Source organism: Pongo pygmaeus, chromosome 12 (genome assembly GCF_028885625.2).
Source record: "Pongo pygmaeus isolate AG05252 chromosome 12, NHGRI_mPonPyg2-v2.0_pri, whole genome shotgun sequence".
Classification (NCBI taxonomy): domain Eukaryota; kingdom Metazoa; phylum Chordata; class Mammalia; order Primates; family Hominidae; genus Pongo; species Pongo pygmaeus.
In genome coordinates this window covers 88464024-88481480 of record NC_072385.2, presented here as the reverse complement: position 1 = coordinate 88481480, position 17457 = coordinate 88464024, and the positions used below count along the sequence as shown (strand labels likewise).

The 17457-nt window shown below is 46.7% G+C and overlaps 1 long non-coding RNA gene across 2 annotated transcripts in view; it reads right to left on the bottom strand.

Moving 5' to 3' along the window:
* LOC129030431 (uncharacterized) overlaps positions 1–17457 on the bottom strand; it is a 118281-nt gene that overhangs the window by 58920 nt on the left and 41904 nt on the right. The window contains exons 1-2 of one of the 2 annotated variants that reach the window (XR_008500652.1): positions 8603–8668; positions 5503–5663 (exon numbers count right to left, since the gene is read on the bottom strand). The exons of the other annotated variant lie outside the window; for it this stretch is intronic. This is a non-coding gene — a long non-coding RNA (uncharacterized LOC129030431). Of the gene's footprint in view, positions 1–5502; positions 5664–8602; positions 8669–17457 lie in introns of those variants that run through there. 2 annotated transcript variants of the gene reach the window in all.

Here is a 17457-nt window from a genome sequence, read left to right as displayed (position 1 = left end):
ACTCTTCAAACAGAACCCAGCCCTGACTCTATTCTTGAAACCATGTCAAGAACAGTGTAACTGGGACCACTACTCCAAGTGGTAATTTATTGCCAAATGAGTTTCACTTGTTTTCACATTATAGTTCTACTGTTTAAAATTCCAGGACAACTTTCTTTTGTTATTTATTTAAACAAAATGCCTCGAGTGTTTTTTAAATCACACAATGATTCATATGAAGCCACAGAGGTAATAGACTGTTTGTCCCACGAAATTTACTGGGAAAAAGTTGACATGAATGATGTCATACACGTGACCATGTACACTGTACCCAATTATTTATCCAACAAACATTTATTGAGCACCTAATATGTTCCTGACATGATGTTAAGCACTAAGAAAACAGAAAAATAAGACTCCCGTCTGGCTCTATTAGTCTAAGTAGGGAAGGCAGATATGTGATTATATTATATTGCATAAGATATATTAAGTACTCTAATAATAATAACAGAAAATACTTAAATAGCACATGTCATGAATCAGGCATTGTTCTAAATGCTTTAACTTATACTATTCACTCTTCAGAATAACCTTATGATATAGATTCTTTTATTATCCCCATTTTATCAGTGAGGAAGCTGAGGGACAGAGAGACTAAATGACCTGCCCAAGGCAAACCCCTAGTAAGTGGCAGAGTTGGGACTTCAACCCACATGGTCTAGCTCTAGAGTTCATTCTCTCCACCACCACACAGAGGAGATGGCAACTAATTTGTCCTGGGAAGTGGGAAATAGTTCTAGTGAAGCAGGAATGCTAACATATTAAAGGAAAGGAGGAGTTCCCCCAAGAAAAGAAGACAAATTTCCAGGTGTAAGGATGAACTTGAAGGCGGGGAGTACCTGAGGACTGCTGAGAAAGCTGGCGAGGCTGTCAAGCTGGGGGTGTGATAGAAAGTGGGGAGTGAGCGGGAGAAGAAGCCCTGTGTAGATGACCATGAAGGCCAGGGTCCCATGTCGGGCCCATTTGAGGACAGCTGGCTTTCTCACATCTCCTGGTCCAAGACCTCACCCCTAATTAAGAGCCATGCCCTCACAAATACCACGTTGGAATCTGGGAAAGAGAGATGGAAAATAACGGTCATAAAATCTGCATGTGTAGTTTCAGTTTTCAGAGTTCCTTAGCACACATTCTCTTAACTATACTTGATGTTTTACAGTTGAAAAAATAGACGAAAAAATAAATGTTACCCAGGAAATAAGTGCAGAGCCAGGCCTCGGACCCAGGTCTTCAGATTCCTTAGCTAATGTCCCTTCCACTGTGACCAACAGAGTCCATCTCCATCACTGCACCCCAAAAATCTCCAAGTGTCCATTCTGCTAGTTCTGGGCCCAGGAGACCATAGTCACATAGATAGGAAAGGACACTTAGAACACTGAGACTCCAGAGGAGGCAAATGTACCCATGGTGAAAATGACTTTGGAGTGGGAACCAGGAAACTTAAACTTCAGTCTCATCATTATCACAAAATCACAATGTGACCCACAGGACTTGGTGTCCTCACCTGTAAAAAAAGAATGGTCAAGATTATTTCCAAAGGGCCTGTCTCGGCCTATCTTTCCGCCTCTGTCACTGTCTACATGCAACTTAATTAGTTTAGTCAAGTGCTGTTTTTAGCCATCACTGAGTGTTCAGTTCCACTCAAAACAGAGCTGAGTTGACAGAATGTGCCATCAGAGCTGGAAGCTCAACGTCCGGGACACAGCATCAGAGATGTCTGTATTCTAACCAAGTTCCTCTCTTCAGTTTAAGCTAACCTCGAAGGGCCTAGCATTTCCATGCCCCACTGCGGGGTCTGCTTTGTAGCCTGAAATGAGATACGTGTCTCCCTATTAATATCCTCACACTGTCTGAATGCATTTTAAAAGCTCACCCAGTTCGGCAACCTGTGGGCCTGTCTTTGTTATTGTTGGTTGGAGTCTTGCATACTTGACTTAAAAGTTAGCACCAAATGCAGCTTTATCTGATCAGGAAGGCATGAAATAGAAGGAATGGGTAAATTTCCTTTGCAAAGCAGACACCCCTGGATGTGTTTTTCATGCTAGAGATATGAATAAATGGCAGACTCTGGTTCTCACCAGGCAAAGTGAGTGCCAATGAGGTCACAGGGAAAGCAGTGAGCATGCGAAGATGACAACACAGACTCCATCTACCTGACCCAAGGGAGGGGACAGAGGAGACCTAGGAGGTAACCAGGGCATAAGTAATTATCTCCAGTGACAGAAAGCCGGGGTTTGGTGAATGGTCAAGGTAAAATGCAAAGGCAGGCCTTGAATTCAGGTCTCCTAACCCCTGGTCCTGTACCCCTTTCCTCTGCACATGCTGCTGCGAACACTTAGATCCAAACTTGAACTTCATAAGGGCAGAGAATAGTCTGCTTATTAATGTGTGTGCTCAGGGCTTGGCATACAAATTCAAGAAATACTTGTTGAATTTCTTGAACTCTAGCTTGACTAAGGGGAGAGGCTGATCTTTATTAATTTGCTGAAGTAGGAACAGAAAAAAGTTAAAATCCTTCTAGTGCCTGCAATGCCATATGTGAATCTGGCCCCTGTGATATCTCTGACCTCACCTCCTTGTACTTCCCTCATTACTCACTTCCCTCTAGCCACTCCAGCTGTCTTGTTCCTTAAACATGCCAGACATACTCCTGCCTTGGGGCCTTTGCACTGGCTGTTCCCTCTACCTGGAATACCCTTTCCTGGATACCCTCATGGCTAATTTCCTCTTCTCCCTCAGGTTTATGTTCAAACCTTACCTTCTGTATAAGGCCTACTCCAAACACCCTCCTTGAACATGTAACCCACCCCCGACTTCAGTATTTTCAGTCACTCTTACCCTGCTCTGTTTTTTCGATGGCATTTTTTTGCTTTCTGTATACAGTTTTTATTTTTTATGATTGCTATTTATTATCTGTTCATAGCTATTGGAATGTAAGCTCTATGAGGGCAGGGATTTTTAATTCATTGATGTATCCTACAGCCCTAGAATAGTGTCTGATGTGTAGTAGACTCTCAATAAACATTACTGAATGAATGGTCTGCAAAGTTACAACATAATTTTATTTCATATAGAAGTTCTCTTTCTGGTCTATCCAAGTGCGAATAAGTTAAACTGTGATAGAACCGAGACTCTCTTTGGTGCTATGGGGTTGTCAGGGAGCAGGGACTCTGTTGCCTTTGTCCAGGGCAGAAGGAACAGCTGTGGCCTGAGTCACTGATCTAGTATCTTTTCCCCCTGGGCCTGGGCCCTTTAACTGTAGATAAGGCTCTTGCAAAATAGAGAGGCAGATGGAAAAAAAAAAAAAAAGAAAAAGAATCATCCAACATGGTTAGATGTTCAGGGCGGCTCTCACATCTCAGGAGCAGTAAGGAATAGCACTGAGCATTCTATACACAGCAATTCCAGATACTAAGGAAGGGACATGATGTAGCACCAGGTCTACAAATGCAGCCAGGACGGGGCCTCAGGAGCAGTCTGATGCAACAGATACTCAGTTCACTGGTCATGGCTTCTTCTAGACCTAGGCCAAGTGGACTCTGCGCAGTGGGATAGGGATGGGGGGTGGTGGTGGGGGAAGAGAGGGTTGCCCAGAAGTTGTGGAATCTCAGCAAGGATGCCAAGCCAGAGGCTGGCTTCAAGCAGCCAGACGTCTGAATGGAGCAAGCTGGAGTCTTGGCCATTGTGGGGCTGAGGCCCTAGGCTGGCCAGTGGGGGCAGGACCCAGCGGGAACAGGAGATGCAGCTCAGGAACCGGGATAGCACTGTGCTCAGTTACCTGATGAGTGGGACAGGCAGCTCAGGAGACCAAGTCTGGAGACCCTCAGCATCCCCAACTGCAGCTCAGGCCTAGGCTGGGAAATGGGGACAAGCAAAGCCACAGCAGGAGAGGAGCCTGGAGCAGCTCCCGCTGTGGAAGCGGGAGGAACATGGAGCAGGACAGCTGGGCTGGGCCAGGCCAACCCAGGTGCTGAAAGGCTTCTTCCCCAGAGGAATGTCTGGGTCCAGTCCCTCTCTCCGTTTACCAAGGCACTGTGGGGAGAGGCGGCACGGGCTTTCAGAGTCAGGATCGAACTCCAGCCTCACCACAGAGCTGGGCAAGTTCTTACTATGCCAGGGCTTCCTCACTCTTTCCTCGCAGGAGTGCTGAAATAACTGAAGGAGAGCAGCTCCCAAAGCCTCCCCGGTGTCCTGGGGCTCCTTCCCCAGTGCTCTCTGGATGACCAGGTCTCTGACCTCCTCCTGCCTGACCCAACCACAGCCCAGCCTAGGCAGCCTGGAGGACAGGGGACCACAGCAGGCCTGGACCTGACAGCTGAGCTCCCTCCCCTCCCCCTTGCCTAGCCAGAGCTGGTTTATTTGAACTAAGAATTTAAATGTAAATATGCAACATCCCTTCCCCTCTCCCTCCGCTCAGCAGGAGGGAGCGTGTGTCCACCTCTGTCAGCTGCAGCAAGAGTGCCCTGTGCGCCCAGATCCTATCTACTTTGAAAAGAGCAGAAATATTAGACACAGCTAAATAAGAAAACACAGATTATTGCTGGAGACCCCTAAGGCCTACTTTGTCTGTGCAATAGTTTGTTTTACTTTTCACAGAATTTATTTTGGCTGCAGCCAGACTGATGGTGATTATATCTGAAATCCCTCCCACATATCTGTCACATAAACACTTCGTTTAATTCAGGTTTGTAAAACTCTATGGGACAACGGGGAGCCAGTTTTTGGATTAATTAGCAGATGCTAATGCTGGGCATCTTGTCACATGGTCCAGCGGCTCAAAGGCTGAGGGCACAAGAGGGGCCAAGCAGGCGGCCCTGGCCCATGTCTCAGGAGTTTGATCCTTTAGGCTGGTAAAGGAAAACCAAGGAAGACGTGGAAGAGGAAGAAGGCCGCTCACTGTCTGGCCAGGCTGGGGAAACGGATTCTGGCCTGCAGAGTGGGCCAAAGTCTCCCATCCGGATCCAGCCAGAGGGGAGATATTCATATGCGTTTTGAAGTCTATACAAAATAAACCCCCAGCTTCCTCGGAGTTTCTGTTGATAGCATCACTGGATCCGACACCTCCTGGGAAGGGGAAGGGCCTTAGGGGCTAGAGCTGGGGAGGGAAGCCCTGCTCAAGTCGCCGGGAATGAATGCAGGGTCCAAAGCCTTGGCAGCGGTGGCTCTGATTCCCGAGACCCCTGGACCGCCCACTCCCCAGTGGTTGCCCGGGCCCTGCCAGCGCTGGGCAGGATTTCCTTCTGTGTGATGGGAGCATGCCCCTAACAGGCTGCATATGCCCACCAGCTGTTGCTCTCTTTTGCCACTGCAGGCCAAGACAAGAAAAGCATTATTTCCTTCCTCCTTCTAATCTCCAGGCCTCACTAACTTCACAGGCCTGCTTTGGGCACTGTTCACTGGGAGTTTCTCTGGGGCGAGTTCCCCTTTGCACAGAAAAGGCCCTTTTATTCCCCCCATTCCATTTACCTTTCCCTTTGATATGGAGTTCTTCCACTAAGGGACAGTATGGAGAGCGTATAGGACTTCAATGGGGATGCTGGATTTGGCTTTCAGAGGTTAATTACATCCTTACTGCTCCAGAAGCTGCTGTTCCATCTGCAGGAATGGTCCCAAGCCTGAGAGAACTCCTGTTAGCCAGAGAATGAACATTTTGCTGAATGCCTAAGCCTCCAGTCTTTAGATGAACTGTCTCATTTAATTAAAAAAAAAAAAAATACCTAGCCTAAGAGGTATTTTTGAACCCATTTTCACACATGAAGATTCTGAATGGAGAGGTACATTCTGAATGGATTTGCAGGGGGTAAGCCAGCCAAGAAGTGGCTGAAACAGCACTGAGTCTGTGGCTACCTGAGTCCATGTTCTAATACAACCCACGAGGACTGGAAGTGAGGCTTCCTCACGCTTGTCTTTACTATGCCACTAACCAGGATGGCCCAGATCAATTCCCCGGCCTTCACCAGACCTCTGTTTCCTTCTGTGTAAAGAGGGTGCGGGCAGCACCTCCCCAGGCCCTGGCTTCCAGGGCCTCCTGCTTGATTCTACGTCCAAATAACCACAAGAACTGGACCATCCCCAGCTCCTCAACCTGCAGAGGGACCGGAGGCCAAAACCCAGCTCCAGCCAGATCCAGTTACTAACCAAACACTTGTCTGTCGCTTAGGGCTCTTGACCAAGAATGCTCGTTTTTAACCCTTTCACTGCAGCTATGTTTTCTGCAGTGCATAAAACACAAGGCACCAATTTGTCAGACATGACTCAGCTCAGACCTCACCTGGGGATACCCTTTGAAAAGAGAGACCTGCAGGAGCCCAAGAGGGGCACAAAATTTTTGGCTTAGCTTGTCCTAATTTTTCACTCCTGTTCCCTTTTGTAAATGGCACTTTGGAAGTGTCATTATTTCACCCTCCTTTTTAAAATAAGGGTGCCATTGTTTAGAGGACAGGAAAGGAGAGGCTAGTTTGGAGAGGAGAAGCGGTCTGGGACAGGAATCAGGATCGGGGGTCATGTCTTGGTACAGGCATGTATGTTCCCCAAGGGGAAGGTGGGCTCCCTGACAAGACCGGGGTAAGAATTTTGTTCTTCTGTACTAATTTTTATAGGCTTCCAAGATTTTTAAAACTCCACCCCAGCACCAAAAACAAACAAACAAAAAAGCAGCCTCTGGGGACAGTACTGTGGAAACAATGAGAATCCAAATTCCCAAACTCTTGAGTTCACCCCAGAATTAAGGACGTGATAGTCAAAGCCAGGAAGCAGTGGAGCCTGAGCGCTGGCCGCTGGGCTCAGAGGCCTAATTGTCAGACTGTGTTTCCAGATGCAAGCTTTCTGCCTTTGGCACGGACTTTTTCTATAACAAACTCACTTTGGGGTCATTCGTCAGTGCATAAATGCACACCTGGGAGGTGGGGGGACAAGCTCCCATTTTTCTGGCTTTATAAATACGGAACTCACATTTCTCCAATTGACATTTGCAGAGGCATGATAGATTAGAGCGCCTTCCACCGCAGAGCAATTTCAAATAAACGCAAGTCTGCTGGTGCAGGCTGCAGCCATACATACCCTGCAGAGGAAATAAGCCTTCCCTTCCAGCCTCTTCCTTTCAGGTGAGCAAAAGCAAAGAAACAAGCATGCGGAGGAGTTCCAGTTTCAAGCTTCCCACCCAACAAGGTCGGGGGAGGAAGGTGCAAACTCTCAGTTCCATTTGCTACTCAGCAAATGCGGTAAACTGAAGTCCAAAACACGGAACACTAAGGTCCCCAAGACCACCTGGATACCAAAACAGTAGAGTCCCCAGTGTCATTAGCAGTAGGAACCAAGGGCAACCTATATATGTTGGCCAAGTCGGTGGTTGTGCAAATGGAGGTTTAAAGCACTAGCGATGCTGCCTGACCCCAAATATTGTCTGCACCTGATACCTGGAATGACACCTTTGGAGATGTATTTCTTTGTGTTAGCCATTCTCTTACTTAGGTTTCTCTTAGATTTCTCTTCCTTGAGCAAATGTGCCAAGTGGGAAAATACATTTGGTGCCCTAACTTCTCAGAGTGAATAAGTTCATCAAATCCCTTTCAAAAGAGGACCAGAAGGAGCCCTGACATTCCTTCCTTCATTAAACAAAAATTGAGCATCTACTTTGCACCAGCACTTTGCTAAATGCGCTAGGAAAACAAGGGTAAACAAAAGCAGACACAAGGGCCCAGTGCTGTGGTATGCACCTGTAGTCCCAACTACTTGGGTGGTCAAGGCAAGAGGATTGCTTGAGCCCAGGAGTTTGAGGTTACAATAAGCCATGATCACACAACTGCACTCTAGCCTGGGCAACAGAGTGAGACTGTATCTTTAAAAAAAAAAAAGAAAATAAAAGCGGACATGGCTTTTGCCTCTATGAGCCTACAGTCTACTTCGGAAGACAGTCACACAATCATCTAAAGAATAGGAAACTATGACCGTGACAGGACGAAGAAGACACCCTGAGAGCCCATGATGGGGGTCAGGAAAGCTGTCCTGCCCTGGCAGGGTGATGGATGAACTTCTGAAGGATAACTCCTGGCTCCTCAAGCTGACTCCTGAAGGGTGAACAAGGAGAGGGAAGGCACTCCTAGCAGAGAACAGCACAGGCGAAGGCCCATGAGCATCCCAAGAACATTGAAAGGGATTGGGGTGGGGATGGGGCAGTGTTGACAGACACCTGCCTGGGTGGGAAGGAGCACCAAAAACAGAGGGGAGAGACAGAGGCAAGCATTGCCTATTTCATCTCCCTCCTCTGGCTGCAAAAGCCCCTCCTAGCTGCACCACATTCAAGGGGCAAATGTGATGGTGACCTGCAGGCAACGCTCCTGCAAAGGGGCTGAGACAGTGAAACAATGTAAGTGCTAACCACTATTAGTGACCAGGAGGCTGAGCTTGGATGGAGCAGAGGCCAAGGCCAGCTGCTCTGTTCAGCTGAAGCTTCAGGGGCTGGCCTGTGCTGGTGGGTAGCTGGCAACCTCACCTGCTGAAGGCTCCCGGCTTGGAGCCTTTGCTTACTTCATTTATGATTCTCAGGAACTGACAGAGAAGCGCATACCTGGAATTTCTGTGCTGATGGCAGGCCTGATGCTCCCATCCCTACTCCCCCACCCCCCACCTTGGGTGAGCCAGAAGCACACTTAGAATTTGACAGGTTGTCGTGGCCTCCCACTTAATTATATTGTCACACAAGCTTTCAGGGATTCCAAGGAGAGAACCCTCTTCAGGGAACTTGATTCTCCTTCTGAAGCATGCGCTGGCTCTGTATAGCCCTCCCCTTACCACGCTGGGCTTTCCCTCTGAAAGCTCCAGAGACAGTTCAGCAAGTGCTCAGCAAGTGCCAGATTGGTATTGGAAGGGTGTCACAGGAAGTGGGTGGTGAGGGGGAGGCTCCTTCAGCTGTGTTCCCTCACACTCTTCTCTCCCAGTCATTCAAAGCTCAAGTCTTCATTTTCTGGGGCCTGTCAATGATGGAGGTGGAGAAGCCACCATTACTGAAGTTCTAGAGAGAGCCCAAGAAGTGCTGGAGGTTCAGAGAGGTGAAGAGCCCCCTGCAGCTGGCCAGCGAGGCTTAGGTCTGTCCTATCCACTGACTGCAGCATCCTGCTGTTAATAATAATGAGGACCTAAAACTCTTCCATCCATATGGCTCCCTGCTGTTTGGAAGGTATTTTCACATATGGCATATTATGGAAACTGCTCAAGAAGGCTACAGGTCTCCCAAAAAGTCTTCTTAGTTAGCAATAGGGTTCGTTTTCTCACCTTTTCTTAAATCTCAAATTGTGAAAAAAGAAGGCTCCACATAACTGTCTCCGTTTCATGACTTGCACATCTCCTTCTACATTGAGTGGAGCTGCTTTCAGTACAATGACCAGTGATGTTGCGGTTCTAATCCTGGGACCCTTCCTGAGTCCTCACTGGCTCTACTGTATTTGTTCCTGTCACCCACCAGCTTCCAATTCACCTCCACCTACTCCTAGGCCATCTTTTCCTAGTCCACCTCCTCCCAGTTTACCCCCTCCCAATCCACCATCTCCTCCTCCCAGTCCACCTCCACCTCCTCTCAGTCCACCTCTGCCTCCTCCCAGCTCATCTTTTCCTCCTCCCAGCTCACCTTCTCCTCCTCCCAATCCATCTCCTCCTCCTCCCAGTCCACCCTCACCTCTTCCGAGTCCACATTTTCCTCCTCCTACTCTACCTCCTCCCAATTCACCTCCTCTCAATCCACCTTCTCCTCCCAATCCACCTCAACCTCCTCCCCGTCCATCTTCTCCTCCCAGTCTACCTCCCACTCTGCCTCATCTTCCTGATCCACCACACCATACAGCTGTTTCAACCTAACTCAGGGCTCCAACCTGAACCCACCTTCGATTTGAAAACATTGCTGAATAACTGCAGGGGCCCCTTAAACAAATGTCATTATCCACAGACAACAGACAACAGCATACCTATGTAGAGATAAACATATGTGTGTTCTGTCTCCAAATCATTTTCAATAAATGTTGCCACAACACAGCTCAGCTATGTAGATGGTTTTTCAATCAATATTGCCTCAGGCTAGCAAATAAAGAAGGAAATCACTGGGAAATGCATTATTCATGAGCTCACCAGAGCGCTGATGACTGGCAGTGATAAAGGTCCCCGTGTGAGCAAGCAGCAGTCTGATAGCTCTGTATCAAGTCAATCTATCCAGCCTGCTTCCTGTTTTCAGGAGCAGGAGTGGGGAGATCAGTTCTCAACACTTTTCTCTTCCCTTTCATTTAGGAGGGTGGGCCCGTGCACCTGTGGGAACTGAACTTGTCTTTTGCTGAGGTCATGACACGTGGGGAACAAGATGGAGCAGAGCAAGGAGAGGACTGAATTCCCTCGGGGGACACCCTGATGAGAATTAATTAGAGGTCTGTCCTTGGTAGCTCTTCACCTCATACCTTCTAGTGAGCAAGAAGGAATCTCTCTCCACTTTTGAGAATTCTAATTGGCAAAGGGAAGTAATCACTGGACATTCATCCATATAGAGCCTTTTCCTGGTGGAAATCCTGAGCATAGAGCAAGTTAGGGATGCCCTGCACCCCTTATCAATTAGTTTTCCTAGCAGAGACATGAATGAGGAAGGGGAGAGGGAGGGCCTCTGGGGCAGGGAATCCTGGGCTTACCCATGGATCCTCCACCGGCTCATTAAGTTACCTCGGACAAGGTGCTCCCCTGTACCTGGATTTCTGAGTGCTCCCCTCCCCTTTTAAGTGAAAAGTCAGGAGCCCACAGCATCCAGAAAAGAGACCCAAATTTCTTTTGAAGTGTTGCATGAGCTAGAGCAGGAGAGAAAGGGAAAACTGAGGGGTAAGAAAAAATTGTCATGTTCAAATTAAATTTCAAATCATTAACAATACACGCTCATGCATAACTCATATGCACCTGAGAAATGCATTGTATAAATGAACTCAAAGTTCCAAAGAACACCAGTTCACACACTACCACATATGCAGGGGTTGTGAAACCCAGGGCTGTACCCATAGAAGACATGAAGATTACAGAAAGAATGGTACCATGGGGTCACTTCCAGCCCTGCTAAAACAGCTATGGCCATAAGTTGTTGAGCTTCCAGAGGAAGGTAAGAGCCAGTTGTCTGATGTTATTTGTTGCAAGCCCCCACTCCACTGTCTGCTGGACTCCAGGCGGGTTGTGTGGCTGATATATCTGGATAGCAGGGCCCAAGTCAGAGATCAAGGGATGCAGTTCCAAAGGAAGGCGGTTGGGCAGAACAACATCCAAGAGTCCAGTCCCCCACTTCCCAGGTGGAAGGGAGCCAAGGTAATATCACCTCTCAGTCCTGGCCAGACAGGGGTCTGTGAAAAGGAAAATAAAATCTCGGGACCCTAAACTCACTATGCCAAAGGGAAGAGTTAAACTTGGGAACTGGGTCATGCAAAAACTGCCTTCCTTGTGTTCCCAAACAGATAGCTGTAATCTCACATGCTACCTTATCGCATGTAAAATGTAGATGCACTGAGCCAGAGAGGAATGCATAATCGACTTCCCCCACTCCCTTCTTTTCATGTGTAAAATGTAGATTCACTGAGTGCTGATCAGCACCTCACAGGAATGTGACCACTTGCCTCATTGCCTACTCACTCTCCTTTTTTGTTGTCTTTTTTCTTCCCCTTCCGCTTGCTCTGTCCCCTTTATATATTGAGGTTCACAAAACCCTCTTTGGAAGAAGCACAGGACACAGATACTACTGTGACTTGTGTTTCTTTTTCTTAGGCATGTCCCTAACCTTGGTAAAATAAACCTCTAAATCCACTGAGATCTGCCTCAGTCACTTTGTGGTTGACAGGTCACAGATGAGTGTGCAGGGTGAGTCAGAAGGTTCATGAGACAGAGCATGGGACAGCAATGCTTGGTTGTCATTCGGCCAAGAGATAGTGAATCTGCACAACCAACAAAGCCCCTCTTCCTTAAGTCGCACCACTTCTGTGAAAAGTCTGAGTTACAGATGTCTTTCTTTTTCATATTGCTTTGATATTTTTATATACACACAGGGCTTTGAATGAGGTTAACAAAGATTGACAAGTAGAAATCTTGTGGTTCCACTTCCCAAACAGAAAAGATCATTGCTTATCATTGGCATAGTGGATACATTCAAGCACGTGTTTCTCAAGTGTGTGACAATTGTTCTTTTAATTGAGCTACCTTTCCTACTGCAATCTTATTCACATGATGGCAGTTGCCTGAAGGAAAGGCTTGCAGCAATCTCAAGCACACAGAACTACGTTAATACCCACTGGGCAGTGACAAGAACAGCTGGGGATGAATACAACTGGCCTGCTGTATCTGGGATTCCACAACCATGGATTCAACCAACCTCGGATAGAAAATGTTTGAAAGACAAAAAGGATGCTTGTGTCTGTACTAAACATGGACAGGCTTTTTCTCTTACAATTATTCTCTAAACACCACAGTATAACAACTAGTCACATGGCATTCACATTGTATTAGGTATTGTAAGTAACCTAGAGATGATTTAAAGTTTACAGGAAGATGCGTGCAGGTTACATGTAAATATTACCCCATATTATATCAGGAACTTCAGTATCTGTGGATTTTGGTATCTGAAGGGGGTCTTGGAAGCAATCACCCATGGATACTAAGGGACAACTGTAACTTTTTTTTTTTTTTTTTTGAGACAGAATCTCACTCTGTCACCCAGGCTGGAGTGCAGTGGTGTGATCTTGGCTCACTGCAACCTCCATCTCCCAGGTTCAAGAGATTCTCCTGCCTCTGCTCCAAAGTAGCTGGGATTACAGGTGCCCACCATCACTTCCTGCTGATTTTTGTGTTTTTAGTGGAGACGGGGTTTCACCATGTTGGCCGGGCCGGTCTCTAACTCCTCACCTCAAGTGATCCGCCGGCCTCGGCCTCCCAAAGTGTTGGGATTACAGGCGTGAGCCACTGCAGGCAACTGTAACGTTTACAAAGCTTGTACACTGTACTCTTTGGAAGCCCTTTAGCTTCCTGCACAGATGCCACATCTAAAAGCCAGAGCCAGGCAGCGAGAAGGACTGGCAGCAGTAATACATTGCCAGCTGGCCAAGAAAGTGCTATGGAAGCAGTTCTGCTATCTGTTTTCTTTCTGGGTCATGAATTTGGGTCCATTTAGCATGGGGTGGAAAACAACAATAACACAACAACAATAAAAACCCTCTCCTTCCCTGAATCGTCCCAGGGTGTGTCCTATGTCACAAGAGTACCTTAAAAATCATCTGGTCTAGTGCTTCCCAAACTGGGGTTTCCCAGAACACTTTTTCTAAGACAGGTTAATAGGTAGGCTGTTCTCATGGTTAAACTAGTTTGGGAAACATGCAGTCTACCTCCCATATATTCATAATGCTTATTGTAATATTGAACATACTGAGAGGTATTGCAGTCGATTAACCTTAACTTTGATTTATTCAGCATCTAACAAATTTATCCATTTTCTCCTTTTAGCACAGTCAATAAAATACTGTAGAATGAAGTTATTTTGGTTAAATCCATATCTGCTCCTTCCCATCCTCCCTCTTCCCCTAACTGTGTTGTTCCCACCCACACATAACTTTACCAAGATTTTTTTTTTTTGAGACAGAGTCTCGCTCTGTCACCCAGTCTGGAGTGCAGTGGTGCAATCTCAGTTCACTGCAACCTCTGCCTCCCGGGTTCAAGCGATTCTTGTGGCTCAAAGGTGTGTGCGGTCATGCCCGGCTATTTTTTGTATTTTTAGTTGAGACGGGTTTTCTCCATGTTGGCCAGGCTGGTCTGGAACTCCTGGCCTCAAGTGATCCACCTGCCTCGGCCTCCCAAAGTGCTGGGATTACAGGCATGAGCTACCACGCCTGGCCACTTTACCAAGATCTTAAAAAGTTTAGGCGAATGTCCAGATGAAGCTCTCAGAACACCTGCTTGAAGAAGGCAGCTTGCTGGATGTGGCTGATGGCTTTACTGGCCCTAATCCTTCTCTCTTCCCCATGTCCACGCCCTTTACTGTATAATTTTGCAGTTCCTTTTCCCACACCTTTGACACTGAGTTTGGTCATGTGACTTGGTTTGACCAATAGAAATGATAGTGCACCAGTTCCCAGTAAGGGTCTTAAGGGGCCTCTGTGATTCCTCCTGCTCTCCTCCGCCTGTGCTATTGTTGTGAGAACATGCCCAGTTAGCCTGCTGAAGGATGAGAGACACGTGGAGCAGATCCGAGCCATGCCCATCACCCCAGACAAGGCCAGCCCAGATCAGCCATGGCCAGCCAACCACCAGACACGTGAGTGAGTCCAGCCAAGCCAAAGTGCCTGGCCAACTCCCCACTGACCCCAGAGGCATGAGCAGTAAACCTTGATTGTTGCATGCCCTTCAGGTTTTGTGTTTGCTTTTCATGCATCATGCGGCATTATTGAGGCAGTAGATCATTGGTAAGAGAAAGAACATGGGCTTTGCAGTTGGTTATGTTAGATTCAAATCCTAGCTCCACTCTCTGTCAGCTGTGTGTACCTGAGCAAGTGATGCAACTTCTCTTAGCTTTAGCTTCCTCATCTTGAACAAAGATAACCTTAGAGCATGATTATCGGGATTAACAGAGATCATGTAGGAAAGCTCCTAAAATAGTGCCTGGCACGTGGCAGGTAATCAGTGAATGTTACTTCTTTTGTGTGGAATCCTTTAACTGAGTGCACAGAATTTTTAACTAAGGCTAAGTACTTTGGCATCTTCATTCATAGATTTGAATGGTCTGGAGTCAGAGCGCACCAGGATGTCCCAGGCATAGGGGCCATCCTGATGTACACACTATTTAGCAGCCTGCTTATATCACTTAGTGATACTGCACAAACTTCTTTCCACAGTTCCAATTTCTGTATCAACAGTCTCCTACCTCATTTCCAAAGGCCACAGAGTAGCCCTTGGAGGAAACGCGCTATCATTTATTTTACCATTTGGGATGTTTCCATCAATTTTTTTCCCAGCCAGATAAGGAGTAAATATATATGAAACACCAAGATAGATAAAACGATATAATTGTAAAATAGCATGTAATGAACAAAAGAAGAGCAGAGAAAGACATTCAAAAGAATGTGTAATCAGTGAACATTTGTCTCTGCAACAATTCTTTCAAAGAGGCACAAGTAATTTATTTTTTTCAAACTGTCTCTTCTGAATGAATAAAATAAAAGCTTTGTTGTCTAAAGGAAAAAGCATCAGTGTTCTGAGAAATTTTACTTCTGAGGTGCATCAAAGCCAAATAATTCAAATTTGCCTGCAAGCTCTTAAAAAAGAGAGGACAAAGATAAAGCCCAAAATTTCCAGACATCAAGGGTTCGAATTCGTGAGATTGATGGTCATAATCCCCAACCCTCTGAACCTAGTTCTATTTCTGGTCCTCTCGATGTATAAGACAAACAACTGGGAACTTTCCATGCTGGACTCCAAAGGAAAGTATCTGCCTTTCTCCAAAGCCCTATGTGAGCTCACAGTCCCCTCAAAATGCCATTATCCCCATTTCAGGTCCTTCCAGTGGAAAAAGTGGGTAAGTCTGACACAGCCACTGCCAGCTAGTCCTCGGGGCAGCCATACACCATTAGCAGATCCCTCGCTCCTGGAGGAAGTCATGCCGGCCTACAGCGGAACTCCATTTCCAGTTATTACTGCTAGACAAATGGCTTTTAAATTACATCCTAAAAGGCTCACAGGCCATTTGTCTTTGTAAGTAATGGCACAGAAATGCTGCATTACTGCCATCCTCACCCTGCAAAGGGGGTCTGCCTTACTAGGGGGATTGTAGGAAGGTGGATAAGAAAGAGACCCAGGAGGCAGAAATATCCAAGGTAGGGGCAGAAACACCCAAGATCTGATGCAGAAAATTGCCAACTTTTCTGGAGCTGATGGGAGCATGCACACTGGTGAGACCTCTGATAAGACAATAGAGGTGGCTTTTCTTGGAAGCTGCCTACATCAACAGAGAGAACTGGGGTGGAACTTCCTGGGTGGGAAAGGGGAGCAGGTATAGAGCAGCACCAGAGTGTTATCCAGAGATAAAGCTGGATGGTGGCCATGACCCAGCCTTGACCACTAGGCTAGAGAGTCTGGATTTCACCCTCGAAGATGGAACCTTGTGAGCAATTGGACTTCCCAAGGAAGTGGCCAGATGCCTGGCCCATGGCCAGAGACTGACTCTGACTCTGAGCTCAGCCCCTGGAGCTCCAGGACTCTCTCCTCACCTTCCTTGGGAGATCTTAAAAGCCAGGAGCTGCTACTTCTATGGGGCTAGGCGTTAGCTCTGTGACATGTTATGAATAGAAAGACATTAAAGAAAAAATTCCAGCATTCCTCCTCCATGCTCTAAAGCCTTTGTTTACCTTATTAGTAGAGGCCTGTCAGTTCTCCCGAGAGCTGACAGGTCTGGAGGGTGAAGGAAGCTGTCACCGCATGGTTTCCACGCTGACAGTCTGTCTGGACTCCGTTTCAGCACACAGCCAGCCTCGAGGCACCAAGTCACGCTACATCTTTCAGATCTGTGGCCTCCCTAAGGCATGGTGGGACCAGAGCCCCCAGTCTGGAGCCCAGAGAGTCATAGAGAGGGGCCTCTAAGTCTGCCGAAAACAAAAAGCTGCCAACATTCAGGGATGAAGTTATCATCATCTTGCATTGCTGGCCGTGTCTCCTTCCCAGAAGGAGGTGCTGCTTATGTGTAACCTTCCCCTCCTGCTTCCTATAAGAGATCTGAAGTCCTGTCCTTCATGGAAACAGTCCTCAGCCTGGCTATTTAAGATACTCCATATACTAACTTCACATCCCTCAAACTGGAGTTGCTCACAGACATACACACCATGCAGTGCACAGGCATCGTTTACATCCAGGAGAGTTGATTTTATAAAGATAAAGGGCTTAAAGGGAAACCACTATTTTGATATTAGAACAAACACAGATCTATTAAAAAATAGAATGCAAAAACGTCTTGCATTTTTTAAGATAACACAAATGCCCAAGGTGTCTGTCACGATGTGGAACTAAGCCCCTAGATTCCTTGGGTTTATGTTTCTGCTCTTCTCTGATATTAGAAATACTCTGGTGAAAAGTTTAAGAATCACTTTACTAACATGACAAGTTACAAAATAGTTCCCAGTATCCAGTTTCCAGCAAACCTACAGAATAGGGTTGGTGTTTCAAGTTCTTCATTTATAGCAATAATAAAAAGATATTTATTCACCAGGTGCATCCTAAGCACTTTATATGCATCATCTTCTTTAAACATGGCTTCTGTCCAGTGAAACAAGGATTTTTATTATCACTGTGCAAAGAGTATAAGTGACAAGCCCAAGGTCACACAGCTACAAAGCAGTGGCACCAACATTTAAACCCAGTAAATATGGCGCCAGACCCTTCTTTCTT